This window comes from Stenella coeruleoalba, assembly GCF_951394435.1.
Source record: "Stenella coeruleoalba genome assembly, chromosome: 1".
NCBI lineage: Eukaryota > Metazoa > Chordata > Mammalia > Artiodactyla > Delphinidae > Stenella > Stenella coeruleoalba.
In genome coordinates, this window is record NC_137169.1 from 79,434,618 (window position 1) to 79,447,861 (window position 13,244).

A 13,244-nucleotide genomic window follows, 5' to 3' on the forward strand; every position below is an offset into this window, starting at 1 on the left:
CTTTCTCCTTTCTTGGTGCAGGACTGTTCTAATTACTATGGACATTCTGGAAATCAGCAAAAGGTAGAGAGTCTCCCCCCAGAATTGTTAGGCCATGTTTATCTCAACATTGCTTCATAAAATTTTCTGGCCGTAGTTTCCATCAGAAATTGAATAAGCAGAGAAATGAAAGAAGATATATGTTATTGCCAATAATCCCAATTTACTTGATAATTCAAATACGCCCTTTCTAATGCAGTGAAGGAGTTCTTACTGTTTGTTAAAAGTATATTCTATCTCTTCTGAATTTATTCCAGGCAGTTCAAGAAACATGAAGTTGAAAATGCTTGTAACTGCCGCTTTATTCAGAGTTTCAAAGGTCAAAGTAGATACAGGTTCCTCGCTTCACATTCTAAGTCATGGAATAGAATTTGAACCCACCAAATCCAAGTACGGTACACCTATAGTTTTGTACTCATGTATTCTCTTTTAACCCTCTTGACTTAAAAAAAAACAAAAATGATGTGTCTTATTGATAAGTGATCAATTAGGTTATAAAGGAAGAAAAATCCTACCATCTTGATATATACACCCTTAACAACCTTCCCTTAAAAGTACTCCTCCAGGGGCTTCCCTGGTGGCGCAGTGGTTGGGAGTCCACCTGCCGGTGCAGGGGACGCGGGCTCGTGCCCCGGTCCGGGAGGATCCCACATGCCGCGGAGCGGCTGGGCCCGTGAGCCATGGCCGCTGAGCCTGCGCGTCCGGAGCCTGTGCTCCGCAACGGGAGAGGCCACGACAGTGAGAGGCCCGCGAACTGAAGAAAAAAAAAAAAAAAAAATACTCCTCCAGAAACTGAAATATTAAAGTTAAAGCCAATTGAGGCAAGCCTTCTCATGGAGCTCAAATACTCCAAATATAATGTCATTATACATCATATTAAAAGTTACCCAGTAAGTATTATGGTTAATTCACAAAATCCACTGAAGTGTAACATGTTCTTCCGTATGAGGAACTATCAAGAGATGATATCAACCTTGGGTTAACTATCTCTAGAGATGATTTAATCAGACAATACACTTTTCTCTATGAGTTCAAAGGTATTAAAAAGTCTTGAATATATTGTTAGGTAACAGATTGGACTAGAAATCCCTCCAGTGCTCCAAAATTCTTAGGACACCAATGATGGAATTGTTTGAACCTGTTTTAAGGATCACAAAGACTCACTAATGAAATTATAGCTAAACTTATCCAAGGGCACTCTGGGAACTCAACAGTAAATATAATAATCAAAGAAACACCCTTACGACCAGAGGAAGGCAGAGGAGGGGGACAACATTAAAGGTAAGTCTATAGCATGAAAATATGAATTTTCATTTTTAATGTTTTAAATAAAACTTTCCATCTTTGCAAATAAGAGCATTCAAAAGCATAAAAGATAAATCCATTTTGTTCTTTGACAACTCTAATACTACCTTGAAAAGAGAGACATTTACCATATACTGAGGAATATGTTGTTATTATTATTATTCATTTGAATCTTACTTTAAATTATCATATATTATATAACTAAAGAATAGGCTATCTTTGAACATGGCACTATTCATAGAGAAGGGCAGTTGTTTGACATTCTTTGGCTTTTACACATTTATGTAAATTATTTAATCTTAATACCCAAACACAATATACATGTTCATAGCAGTACCACATCAGAAATAGTTACTAAACAAGGGTCATTCTTTACAAATGGACAGAAGGTAAAATCCTAACAGTTAAAAATGATAACAGATATAGTATAAACTAAATAAAGATTATCTTTTCAATATATTTCAAACCTATAACAACCAAAGACATATCAAAGACTCTGTTTCTGTACTGGTACATCTTTGTTGAAATTGGCTTAACTAAATGGGCATAAAAAACTTTTTCTCCTCTCGTTCTTTCTCTTAGACGTTACTGAATAAAATCAAGTTTATCATTAAAATATAGTTGACTACACAGAATACTATCCTTTTCCTTTTAATGGATTCTATATTGTCTACTTGGAGTTTTTTTTAAGTAAAAGTGTTATTTTTATCTAAAATTAAAAATTACTATAATATTACATATATACACATTAGTGTAAACAGTATGGTTCACATTAACACAAAAGTTTAGCAACATAAAGGAGGATCTCTTTAACTGAGATATAAGGTAGGAGTAAACACTTTACGCAAATGCACTTCAGGTTTTCTGGTCTCCTTGACACACACCCAGAACTTCTAAAAAAGAAGCTGTACATGCTATTTAAGGTTGTATCATATGTTTTATATTATAAATTATTAATGGACTTAATGGACAAATGCATTAGAAAGAAAACAGGCAAATTACAGAATAATTTAACGTTGCAAAGAAACAGAGCAACTTGCAGGACATTAAACACTCTATTTTGACATGGAATGCCTGAAGCTAAAACAATTAAAGCTGCAAAATATTGCTGGCTGACATGATGTGTATGTAAATTTGTCATTCATTGGCAAAGGTTTGCACCAACCACCGGGAATGATCACAGTAAAACAATCCATGTACCATAAAATGCTTTTAGAGAAGTCCTCTGAAAGAGTAGCTATATATCATTTAGGTGTCTGATCATTATCCATTTTAAATTTTTGGTTTAATAAAAGAGTCTCCTATGGAAGTGACCTTAAAATTGATGATTAGTTCTTGGCATATTACTTATATCTGTTTATTTCTTAAAGGGAAATAGCATTTTTAACACACCCCACAGCCAGAAAAGAAAAAACAGGTAGAGCTTGACATTATATGTAATTTGATTATGTTTTTCCCTAGGCTCCCAGAAGAAGGCCTACCTTTGAGTACTGTATCAAACTCTACCCTTTAGAAACAGATCTAACAGGGCCATACTGAATTCCAGCCAGTGACCTGATTTATCCCAGTGTAGAAATAGTGATATTTTCCCACAAAGGTAGGAGGGAAAAATAAAACACCACAGTAATCCCCAAAATTCACTGTTGCTATGGAAGAGAAGGGGATGCCTGCTGAGACTGAAAGTCACAAAATATTTGGGCAGTTGAGAAAATGTAGGCCCATCTTCTATTGCCAAAGCCTCAAGACTCTCTTTGCCAGGACTCCCTGGTCATTTGGCATTGCAGAGAAATGCTGGGCAGAACACCAGCAGAAGATATAAGGAAATCAGGCACATTTTAATATTCACCTATCAAAGTTCTGCAATCATCCTTTCAAATTAGCTAAACCAACAATAACTGGGAGCCAAGAGAACATTTTAATAAATATCAAAAATGACTTCATAATATCAGAATAGTCAAAATAGTTGGTGAATGCTAACTCTTACATTTCTTAGACATTTCACCAATAAGTTTAATTAAACTTTCCCAAAGCCTATGAATGGGAGAATATCTTTCTCTCTCTCTACTTTTCTTTTTAAGTAAAGAACTGGCTCATATGATATCACAGCTCCAATTCCCCTAAGACCCTATATTGCAGTCCTTGGCTGTTACAGAAAAGAAATAAAAGGTTAATCTCCAGCCTTATGTTTTGGAGAAAATAATCACAAACCACAATCTCCATTTGGTAAATAAGCTGTACAGGAGACCCCGACCTGCCAAACACTGAATATTATACGCATAATACTGTGTTGATCACCCAAACCAAGCATCCTTAAATACAATGTCTAAATTAAATGAATTAGAAATTTAAATTTATATACACAGACACTAGAAAAGAAAAAATTCCTATTCTAGAGTTTAATAATCCTGACAGCCTCCTACATAACTTGCAAGATAAGAATATTAGATTGTGAATCCACTCCTGGGCATATATCTGGACAGAACTATAATTTGAAAAGATATATTCACTCCATTGTTCATTGCATCACTGTTTACAATAGCCAAGACATGGAAGCAACCTAAATGTCCATCAACAGATGAATGGATGAAGAAGATGTGGTATATATATATATATATAAATACATATATACACATACATATATACACATAATATAATATTACTCAGCCATAAAAAAGAATGAAATAATGCCATTTGCAGCAACATGGATAAAACTAGAGATTATCATACCGAGTGAAGTAAGTCAGAAAGAGGAGGACAAATACCATATGATATCACTTATATGTGGAATCTAAAATATGATACAAATGAACTTAATTATGAAACAGAAACATTCACAGACATAGAGAACAGACTTGTGGTTGCCAAGTGGGATGGGGGCGTGGGGGAGGGATGGATTGGGAGTTTGGGATTAACAGATGCAAACTATTACACATACAATGGATAAACAATAAGGTCCTACTGTATAGCACAGGGAACTATATTTAATATCTTTTTTTTTTTTTTTTTTTGGCTGCGTTGGGTCCTCATTGCTGCGTGCAGGCTTTCTCTAGTTGCAGAGAGTGGGGGCTACTCCTCGTTGCTACTCCTCGTTGCGGTGTGCAGGCTTCTCATTGTGGTGACTTCTCTTGTTGCAGAGCATGGGCTCTAGGGGCACAGGCTTCAGTAGTTGTGGTGCACGGGCTTCAGTAGTTGTGGCACGCAGGCTCAGTAGTTGTGGCTTGCAGGCTCCAGAGCACAGGCTCAGTAGTTGTGGTGCATGGGCTTAGTTGTTCCGCGTTATGTGAGATCTTCCCGGACCAGGGCTCGAACCCGTGTCCCCTGCACTGGCAGGCGGATTCTTAACCACTGCACCACCAGTGAAGCCCTATATTTAATATCTTATAATAAATGATAATGGAAAAAATATGAAAAAATATATATATAACTGAATCACTTTGCTGTACACCAGAAACTAACACAATATTGTAAATCAACTATACTTCAATAAAAAATAAATTTAAAAAAATAAAATAAATAAAATTTGTTTAAAAAGAATATTAGTGAGACTTCCCTGGTGGCACAGTGGTTAAGAATCCTCCTACCAATGCAGGGGACACAGGTTCGATCCCTGGTCCGGGAAGATCCCACATGCCGTGGAGCAATTAAGCCTGTGTGCTACAACTACTGAGCCTGTGCTCTAGAGCCCAAGAGCCACAACTACTGAGCCCATGTGCCACAACTACTGAAGCCTGTGTGCCTAGAGCCTGTGCTCTGCAACAAGAGAAGCCACCGCAATGAGAAGCCCGTGCACCACACACAGAGTAGCCCCTGCTCGCCACAACTAGAGAAAGCCCGCGTGCAGCAACGAAGACACAATGCAGCCAAAAATAAATTAAAAATTTAAGAAAAAAAAAGAATATTAGCTTGTGGGAACTCAACAAATATTTACTGAGCATCTCTGATAGGTACTGGGGAAAATTTTTAAATGTATATTATATGTCCTCAAAAGGCTTATAGTCTAAGGAGAAAAATAGGCAAATAATCAAATATCATACACATAAGGATGGTTAAAGTACTAAACAGAGGTATAATGGATAAAAGAAGAAAGTAGGAGTGGGAGGAAAGAAGAAAAATATTAAAGAAAACAGAGGAAGGCACTGACATACAGAATGGAAAGTGGTAGAATGACTCTGAAAACTGTCTCAAGTGCCACTCGTGTATTCATGCTACAATCTATCTAGCCACGCACACTCACAGTCCACAATTAACAATTTCACAATGGTTTTAGAAGTATATATCTCTCACAGAGGTATCTAGAATGCACTTGCAATAAATCTTTTAGAATCTGCTTCATTCCTGGCATTATAACTTAGAAAAGGGGCTGTCTTGACGTTTATATGCCAGCAAGACAATTTCTATGTTGAAAAGGTGATCACACATTTCAATGTCTCACAAACAATAAATATGAATCATAGCCATGCTACCCAGTGTGAATAGATTTCAGAGCCCTAAGAGCTAAAATAATTCTAAAATTATCTCCGCCTTTGGGCAGTAATAACCATTGATCTTTTTTTTTAATCTAGAAACTTAAAAAATAATTCTGCTGTTCTTCCTAAGCCTTACTACAGTAGAAGGAAGTTGAAGTGAGGTTTTCTTTGTTATAAACATGTTGTATCTATGAAGTACAATATTAATCCCATTTGTACCATAAAAAGTGTGATCCACTTGAGCCTTGCTCTCTTGTGAATTATGAATCATTGTAGTACATTGGGGAGAGTTATCATGTCTCTATGGTTCCTACTTTGTTTCTTCAATTTTTTCCTCAAATACCTTGGTACCAAAAGAATCTAGGAAATCTGAAGTCCCCCATATGAAATATATTAATATATTCTTTCCACAGACTCTCCACTCTTTCAATAAAATATGTAGCTTAAGAGAACCAGAAGACCACCAAATAAAATGATACTAGTTCTATTTTATCCCTTGGAAGGAAAGGCTACTTATTATAGTCTTATTCCTTTGGTATGTATCTAAAATACCCAATTAATAGGGTTTAACTATCGGACAGAATTTGTTTTTAGAATAATGAAAATGTGTTGTCATTACATTTGTATTCCCTTGTGTGTTTTTCTGAGATGTGATTCATTATAACTTAGCTGTTCTGTTTTCCAATTCTTCGTATTTTCACATCTTTTCCAGCAAAATAATAATACATAAATAATACAACACTTTACAGATTTTTCTCCATTGGCATGCTTTTGCTCTCCAAGCCTCTTAAAGTAAGGATGTGGTAAATTACAAAGAGAGTCTGGATGTGAGCTTTCTTCAGGAAAAAGCATCTGTCTTCTCTCTTCTCCTGCCATACACAATGCAGATTCCAGTTAACAGTGCATTAAGCAATACAGAATAGTAATTTTGAACCCAAACATCATGCCAAATACTTCTGGTGAAAAATAGTTGCTAAATGTAGCTTCATCTTGAAAGTCACTCTTTTCATTAACAGTGTCTTCCAGTCGCCTTGTTTCAATAGTACTACTATTAACCATGAAATTTAGCTGCTTCTATTTACTCTTTGAATTATACCTATTAAATTGCCAACTCAATTTATTTTCCCAGTTGTCAGTACCCTGTTAAGAATATTGCTAACAAGCTAAAGGAATTTCTATTCCTTTTCTTAACTTATCTGGCTGACTGAATTTACTCACCACTACAATTTAGAATATAGGATCCAGTGGAAAGTGGAGTCAATTCCTGACATCGGCCTTCACTCCTATCCCTATTAAAGAGGCTCATTTTTAGAAAAGAATTAGAAAAAGAGTGTTCCGTGAATTTCTCTACTTACTACAAATCAACAACAACAAGTCTAGTGAGTCACATGACTAATTCAGAGCTATGAAAAATGAATGAGTTTAATTAAAAAGTAAGCTGGCAGTGCAATTAAGTCAAGAAACTATGTTACATAACTAGCACAATTTTACCACATGCTATTCTCATTGCCATCTATAAGATGTTAGCCAAAAACCAACTGAAAATTAAAATTAGATTTTAAAAAAGTTTGTACCATATCACCACCATGGTTAATAATGGTAACAAATATTCACTATACCCTTAGGAGCCTCACATTTTTTTGCCAGGTACTTGAAATACAATGAAAGATCAGACATGGTTCCTCCCATCAAGAAATATATATCAACTTGCAAACATCACTTGCATACGCTGTTTTTAATTAATCAATGAGTTCACATTCAATCATGTTAACTTTACCTACTTTACACTAGGCACTGATCTAGGGATTGGGGACAAAAAGACATACATAACACATATTGAGGATAATTTTAGATGTTAGTTTACTAGTTACAATCAGAAAGTATGAACAGATTAATGTTCCTGATAACAATCCAGAATTTAAGAAACCAGTATTTAGAAAGAAAAACATGTGATGACACTTTCTTTAATAAGGAAACTTTGTTTCATTTCATCATTCCCTGACCAATCCACAAGAAACATTTTTCATCTTGCTAAAGAAAACTGCCATTAAGTATTTTCAAAACATAAAGACCAATGTCCCTCATTTTAGAATGAGATTAGGAAGGAAACCTCAGGAGTAAAGCTATTGGCTGAAAAATTAGTTGAGATAAATGTTTATGTGCAGACTGTGTATGCGTGGTAAGCTGAAAAGTTTTCTTAGTGAGGAAGTAGTCAAAGTTTTACAACACTGGTGTTAAGGTGTAGGGGATTCCTAAAATGCTGTCACTGTTAACTGCAACAGATGCAGTTGAGCTAATTTTTTAAAAACCTGAAATTCAGAAGGTAGTAGATCAGACTGCCACCCATGTAATAGAAAATTGATTCTCTTATACAGATTCACTTTCATATAGTTATTGAAGGGCTGATCTCAGTAGACTGTAAGCCAATCACAGCACTTATTCAATATAGAATAAAGAAGGTCACTAATTACAGTTGCCAAAAGCCAAAAGTCAAGTTTTCTATAGATATGGCTAAGTCACCAGGTAAGCGGTGAGAGTGTACATATTTCCTAAAACTGATATCACAAACATATGGAGTTAGGATACCTCACAAATTCAAGTCCTTCAGAAGTCTACTCTCTGCATAGTGCCCTATACTACATATACTCTTAGAGCCATCTTGAGAAACTTTAACTTTCACTCCACTACAGTCTTAGACTAAGTCACTGTAAGAAGCTCCTAGTGAAAGATAACATTTATATTTTTAAAAAGGAAATGAAAAAAGTATGATACATATTTCTAGATTTCATCTTAATATACATAAGTCATTCTACCTTTTGACTGATGAGGAACTACACAGTCATAGTCAGAATTCTTTCGGCCTATGAAGCAAGTTGAGCCAAAGAAAAGTGGGGTAAAGGGTCAATAAATGTGGTGCTGAGGGAGAAGACTAAACATTATTTTTCTGGGCCAACTGTTCTAAGTTTGTTTCTAAAGGCTGATCTGTGTTGCTTTGAAGAACATCATTTGACTCTCAATATATTCCAAACACAGAACAAGAATTTTCATTATATCAGGGCCTAACTATACAACAATATGAAATACGCAAACAAATTTAAACTTTCTTTTAAAATGTTAAATTTTCAATATAAGGGGATATATCAATATTAAAGACATATTTTTGTATCTTTTCTAAACACTTATTATTCATATCAAGAGTATCAAACCAATGCATAAAGAATGATTATGAATCTTACAGACCATATAAAAAATCATTCTATAATGAATGAAATCCCTAATCTCTAAAACCAAACATTTATTAGTGTTTCTAGCACAAGCATCTGGAGCCAGAAGACTGACTATAGAGAGAGAGGGGTTTTTGTTTGTTTTGTTTTTAACATCATAGCATTATTTCCCTCTGACTCATAAAGCCTAAGGTATTATCCTTTTGTGATGCTGATATTGGGAAATAAAGAAACATTTATATTATGGGCTCTGTGATATAATGAAAGATGTGTACTCTAAAATACAAGACAGAAGAACTATGATTTGATCTTTCCTGTAACTCAAACTATGTTAAAGATTATGCCTCATAATGGGTTTTTATTATGTTTTGTTCCATAAAGCATTTCTAGTCACCATAATGATAAGCTATTTCAACGTTACCCATGTAAATCCACATAGAGTTTTCAAACCAGAATTCCATGCAGAAATCAGCCTCAAAGCATTACAGCATTTTTAAACATTTAAAAGTGCTATGAAATTTCCTTGGATATTGAAATATTTTACATGCATCAGGGACTCGTATAGATATTTATGCAGGATAATAAGGGTATTCACAGATACACAAATCAGTGCAAATTTGTCTATATAGATGAAGAGATGCTTCTGTTTACATACGGATATTCATGAAAATTAGGGGAAAAAAGTCAAAACTAAATAAATATTTAATATGTCAGCACCTGTCATATAGTTTTGTGTGTGTGCTTCACTACTACTGACTAGCAGCAGTACTGCTACTCTAACCAACTTCATTAAACAATAAAAGAAAAGTAATAAGTCATTTCACACTCTGTCTGACCATTATACAATAATAGCAAGATTTCATGCAAGGGTACAACATTATGCCCATCTGCAATCACAGTCTCTTTGCAAAAATCTCAATTCACACTTCACATGCAGCTAACCTTGTTACCATCCCTTCCTAAATCCATCAGTGTTGCAGCTGCACGTCTTCACAGCCCAACATCTTAAAATTCATCACTTTGGCACCTTAGCATCACTATAGGTCAAGATAAAGAATCCAACCAAGAATAATTAAAGGGCACCCAGATGTTTAGTTTACTTCTCTCAAGCCTTTCCTTTAACATATTTGAATTGCCTATGTGTACTATGTCTTTCATATTTTTAAGATATGTGCAATGTGGTTATTTTAAGGGTATGAGACCTGGAACAATACATTTCAGAGTTGTTTTTTTTTTTTTTTACAAGTATAGTTCTTTGTAGTTGAAATTTGAACAAGAGGCGTGATAATGAGTAGGTTGAGGGAAGGAAAGGTGTTATCTCATTAAGGTAATTACTAAGACATGCCCACCATTATAGCGGTTTGAAAATGTGGCAATTAAAGCGCCCTACATGGGCTCCTGGAGACAAGAGAACAGGACAGTTCTCTTGGAACTTCTATGTTACGGTTAATGTGTGTCATGTACATGAAAGAGTAGACTATTCCTATTTAATTCTTTTCCTCAACTCCCCACCCCCTCCCTCAAATTTCTTTGTGGGTTATGGGTTTGTTTGTTTTTTTTATTTAACCTGAATTTAGTTCTGATGAAAGGTGCCAGATTGACAGTCCTAGAAGCAAAAGCCTTCTATTGACCCACAGAATAGCTGGAGCACAGAAAACAGTAGGGCAAACTAGGCAAGCAACATGCTACCAACCTAAATCAGAAGAGACCTAACGTTCTTCCCCTTCTTTAGTCAGGCAAGTCTTCTCTGGTGAGGAGGCTGCCAAATTCATATTCAAAGTCAGGGAAGTTTAAAATACACATAAAAAATTTGTAAGTGGTGCTCTTAGCTGACTTCACCACAGCATACACGGGCTCACATAGCTCTCAATTTACTGAGGCTTAACTTGCACTATTCACTGAAACCACTACCTTTGGTCAGTAATTCGTATCTCCTCTTGAGCTGGTCATCTTGTTCTTTCATTGCTTCCACTGCCCTAGTCAAGATAAATAATAAAGTGATACACCAAATAACATCTAGAATCCTTTCTCCAGAATCTTGCTTTCACACTCATTGAAGCATTATTCATCTCAAATCAAGGAAAACAATTTAAATGTCCAGTGATGAAAGAATGGTTGACTCGATTATGATACATTTATGGGAGAGAATCTTATGTATCGAATATTATACTTACAGAGTTTTAAATAATACAGAAAAGCAGTTGTAACCAAAAACATAAATGATATCCCAGATGAAATATGATCAAAATTATACAAAAATTCACAGCAAAAATCTAGAAACAATAGATTAAATATTAGCAGTAGTTTTCTTTGAGTGACAGAAGATGAACTTTTTTTCTTCTCTCTTCAGTACTTTTTTTTTTTTTTTTTTTGCGGTACGCGGGCCTCTCACTGTTGCGGCCTTTCCCGTTGCGCAGCACAGGCTCCGGACGCGCAGGCCCAGCGGCCATGGCTCACAGGCCCAGCCGCTCCGCGGCATGTGGGATCTTCCCGGACCGGGTCACGAACCTGTGTCCCCTGCATTGTCAGGCGGAATCTCAACCACTGCGCCACCAGGGAAGCGAGCGGCTGGGCCCGTGAGCCATGGCCGCTGGGCCTGCGCGTCCGGAGCCTGTGCTCCGCAACGGGAGAGGCCGCAACAGTGAGAGGCCCGCGTACCGCAAAAAAAAAAAAAAAAAAAAGAAAAGAAAAAAAATTTCCACAGTCAGTATGCATTACTTTTACAAAAGAAAAGTTATGTTATTAGATTTTTCAAAAAGCATGTTTTCCCAATAAAGATATTAAAAAAAATAGCATGTTTTTGTGTGTGTGTGGTAGGATTTGATCACATAAATTTAACTCCATTAAAATTGAAAGACAGGAATCATCTGGAAAAGCTGTAATACTGTAGCATCTCTATCCTTTCCCTTCTCTATCTTTACAGAAAAAAATGGAAGTGGGGAACAGGGATTGAAAGGAAAAATAAAAAGCACAAATCAAATATGTCATAAAAAAAAAACAACTAAAGTTTAGAATAGGTATTAACCTAGATGACCTTAGAGATTCCTTCCAATCCTGAGTTTGGATCAAGATCAGTTCTGTTTAAAATCCAATTACTTATTAACGTGGATGTTGGAAAATATCCTTTTGCCAAATTTCTGGGCAGAACCAAGAATCATGTTCCCCTAAGGGACTAGATCATTCATGAAAGGAAAAGAAAAGCCTGTAAAACATGTTACCAAATAAAGGAGATCCTTCCTGAAATGTCACCGACATATGCAGCACTGCTGTTAATAAGCAGTGTCTTGAATAGTTGGGGTTTTTTTAATCCTGTTCCAAATTATTAATTAAGAGTAAGACCCAACAAATTTACAAGCTTAAGTCAACTTTTCAGCATTGACATCCCTCAAGAGAAACGCTTGGCCCATCACCTAAACATCCCAGACATATAAAATAACAAAAGTCAGGAGGATAAAAGCAAGGCAGGAATGTAGAGCAGAACAGATTCTGTGGCCCAAGGCCTTAAAAGTCTTCAGAGGCCAGAGCTTCCCTCTATTGAATTCACTCACCTGAGGCTTCTCAACAGATCTCCGGCCAGCATACCTATTACCAGTTCCTGAAATGAAAGCAGTCATTATTGCTTTACTAAAGGAAGTGGAGACATCTTCATGTTTATACAAATTCTAATCGAATTTTACCCTAATAAATATCTTCGTGGGAGGACTTCGGGCATGTGAAAATAATGGTGCCTTCCGCAAGGATAAATAGGCTACGAGAAGCACGGGGAGCTGCAGAAGGTCGCCCCTTAGGCACCTTCAGAGGCAAAGGGTTTTAACCCAAACTGGTAACAAGAGAGGGGTAATGGAAATCGGTAATGAAAGGTCGGGCCTGGTCTCTGCAAGCGGCAAGGCCGGGAAAAGCCTGCCCCATAGGCGGAGGAAGCCAAAGCTCCGCCAGCGGCGGCAAGGTCGCTTTCGTTCCTGCGCTCTGATTGGGCACGGCTGAGGTGGGCGGGTCAAAGTTTGCCGCGTGACAGGAAAGGGTGGAGTTGTTTCCACTGCAAAGACCAGGCTCTTGGAGATCTGCTGCAACGTACATCTACAGAAGTGCATGAGGGAATCCAAAATATGGATTGCCAGAAATTTCAAAAGCAATCCCAAAAAGAAGAAGGACAAAATGAATCACCCCAGGGCTTCCCTGGTGGCGCAGTGGTTGAGAATCTGCCTGCCAA

At 36.6% G+C, this 13,244-nt stretch overlaps 1 long non-coding RNA gene across 1 annotated transcript in view; it reads right to left on the bottom strand.

Annotated features, from left to right (window-relative positions):
• Positions 1 to 12,938, bottom strand: part of LOC307191036 — a 282,782-nt gene extending 269,844 nt beyond the window's left edge. Inside the window, exons 1-3 of the long non-coding RNA XR_013829584.1 lie at positions 12,712 to 12,938; positions 12,583 to 12,629; positions 10,946 to 11,010 (exon numbers count right to left, since the gene is read on the bottom strand). This is a non-coding gene — a long non-coding RNA (uncharacterized lncRNA). The remainder of the gene's footprint in view (positions 1 to 10,945; positions 11,011 to 12,582; positions 12,630 to 12,711) is intronic.
• Positions 12,939 to 13,244: the final 306 nt, after the last annotated feature.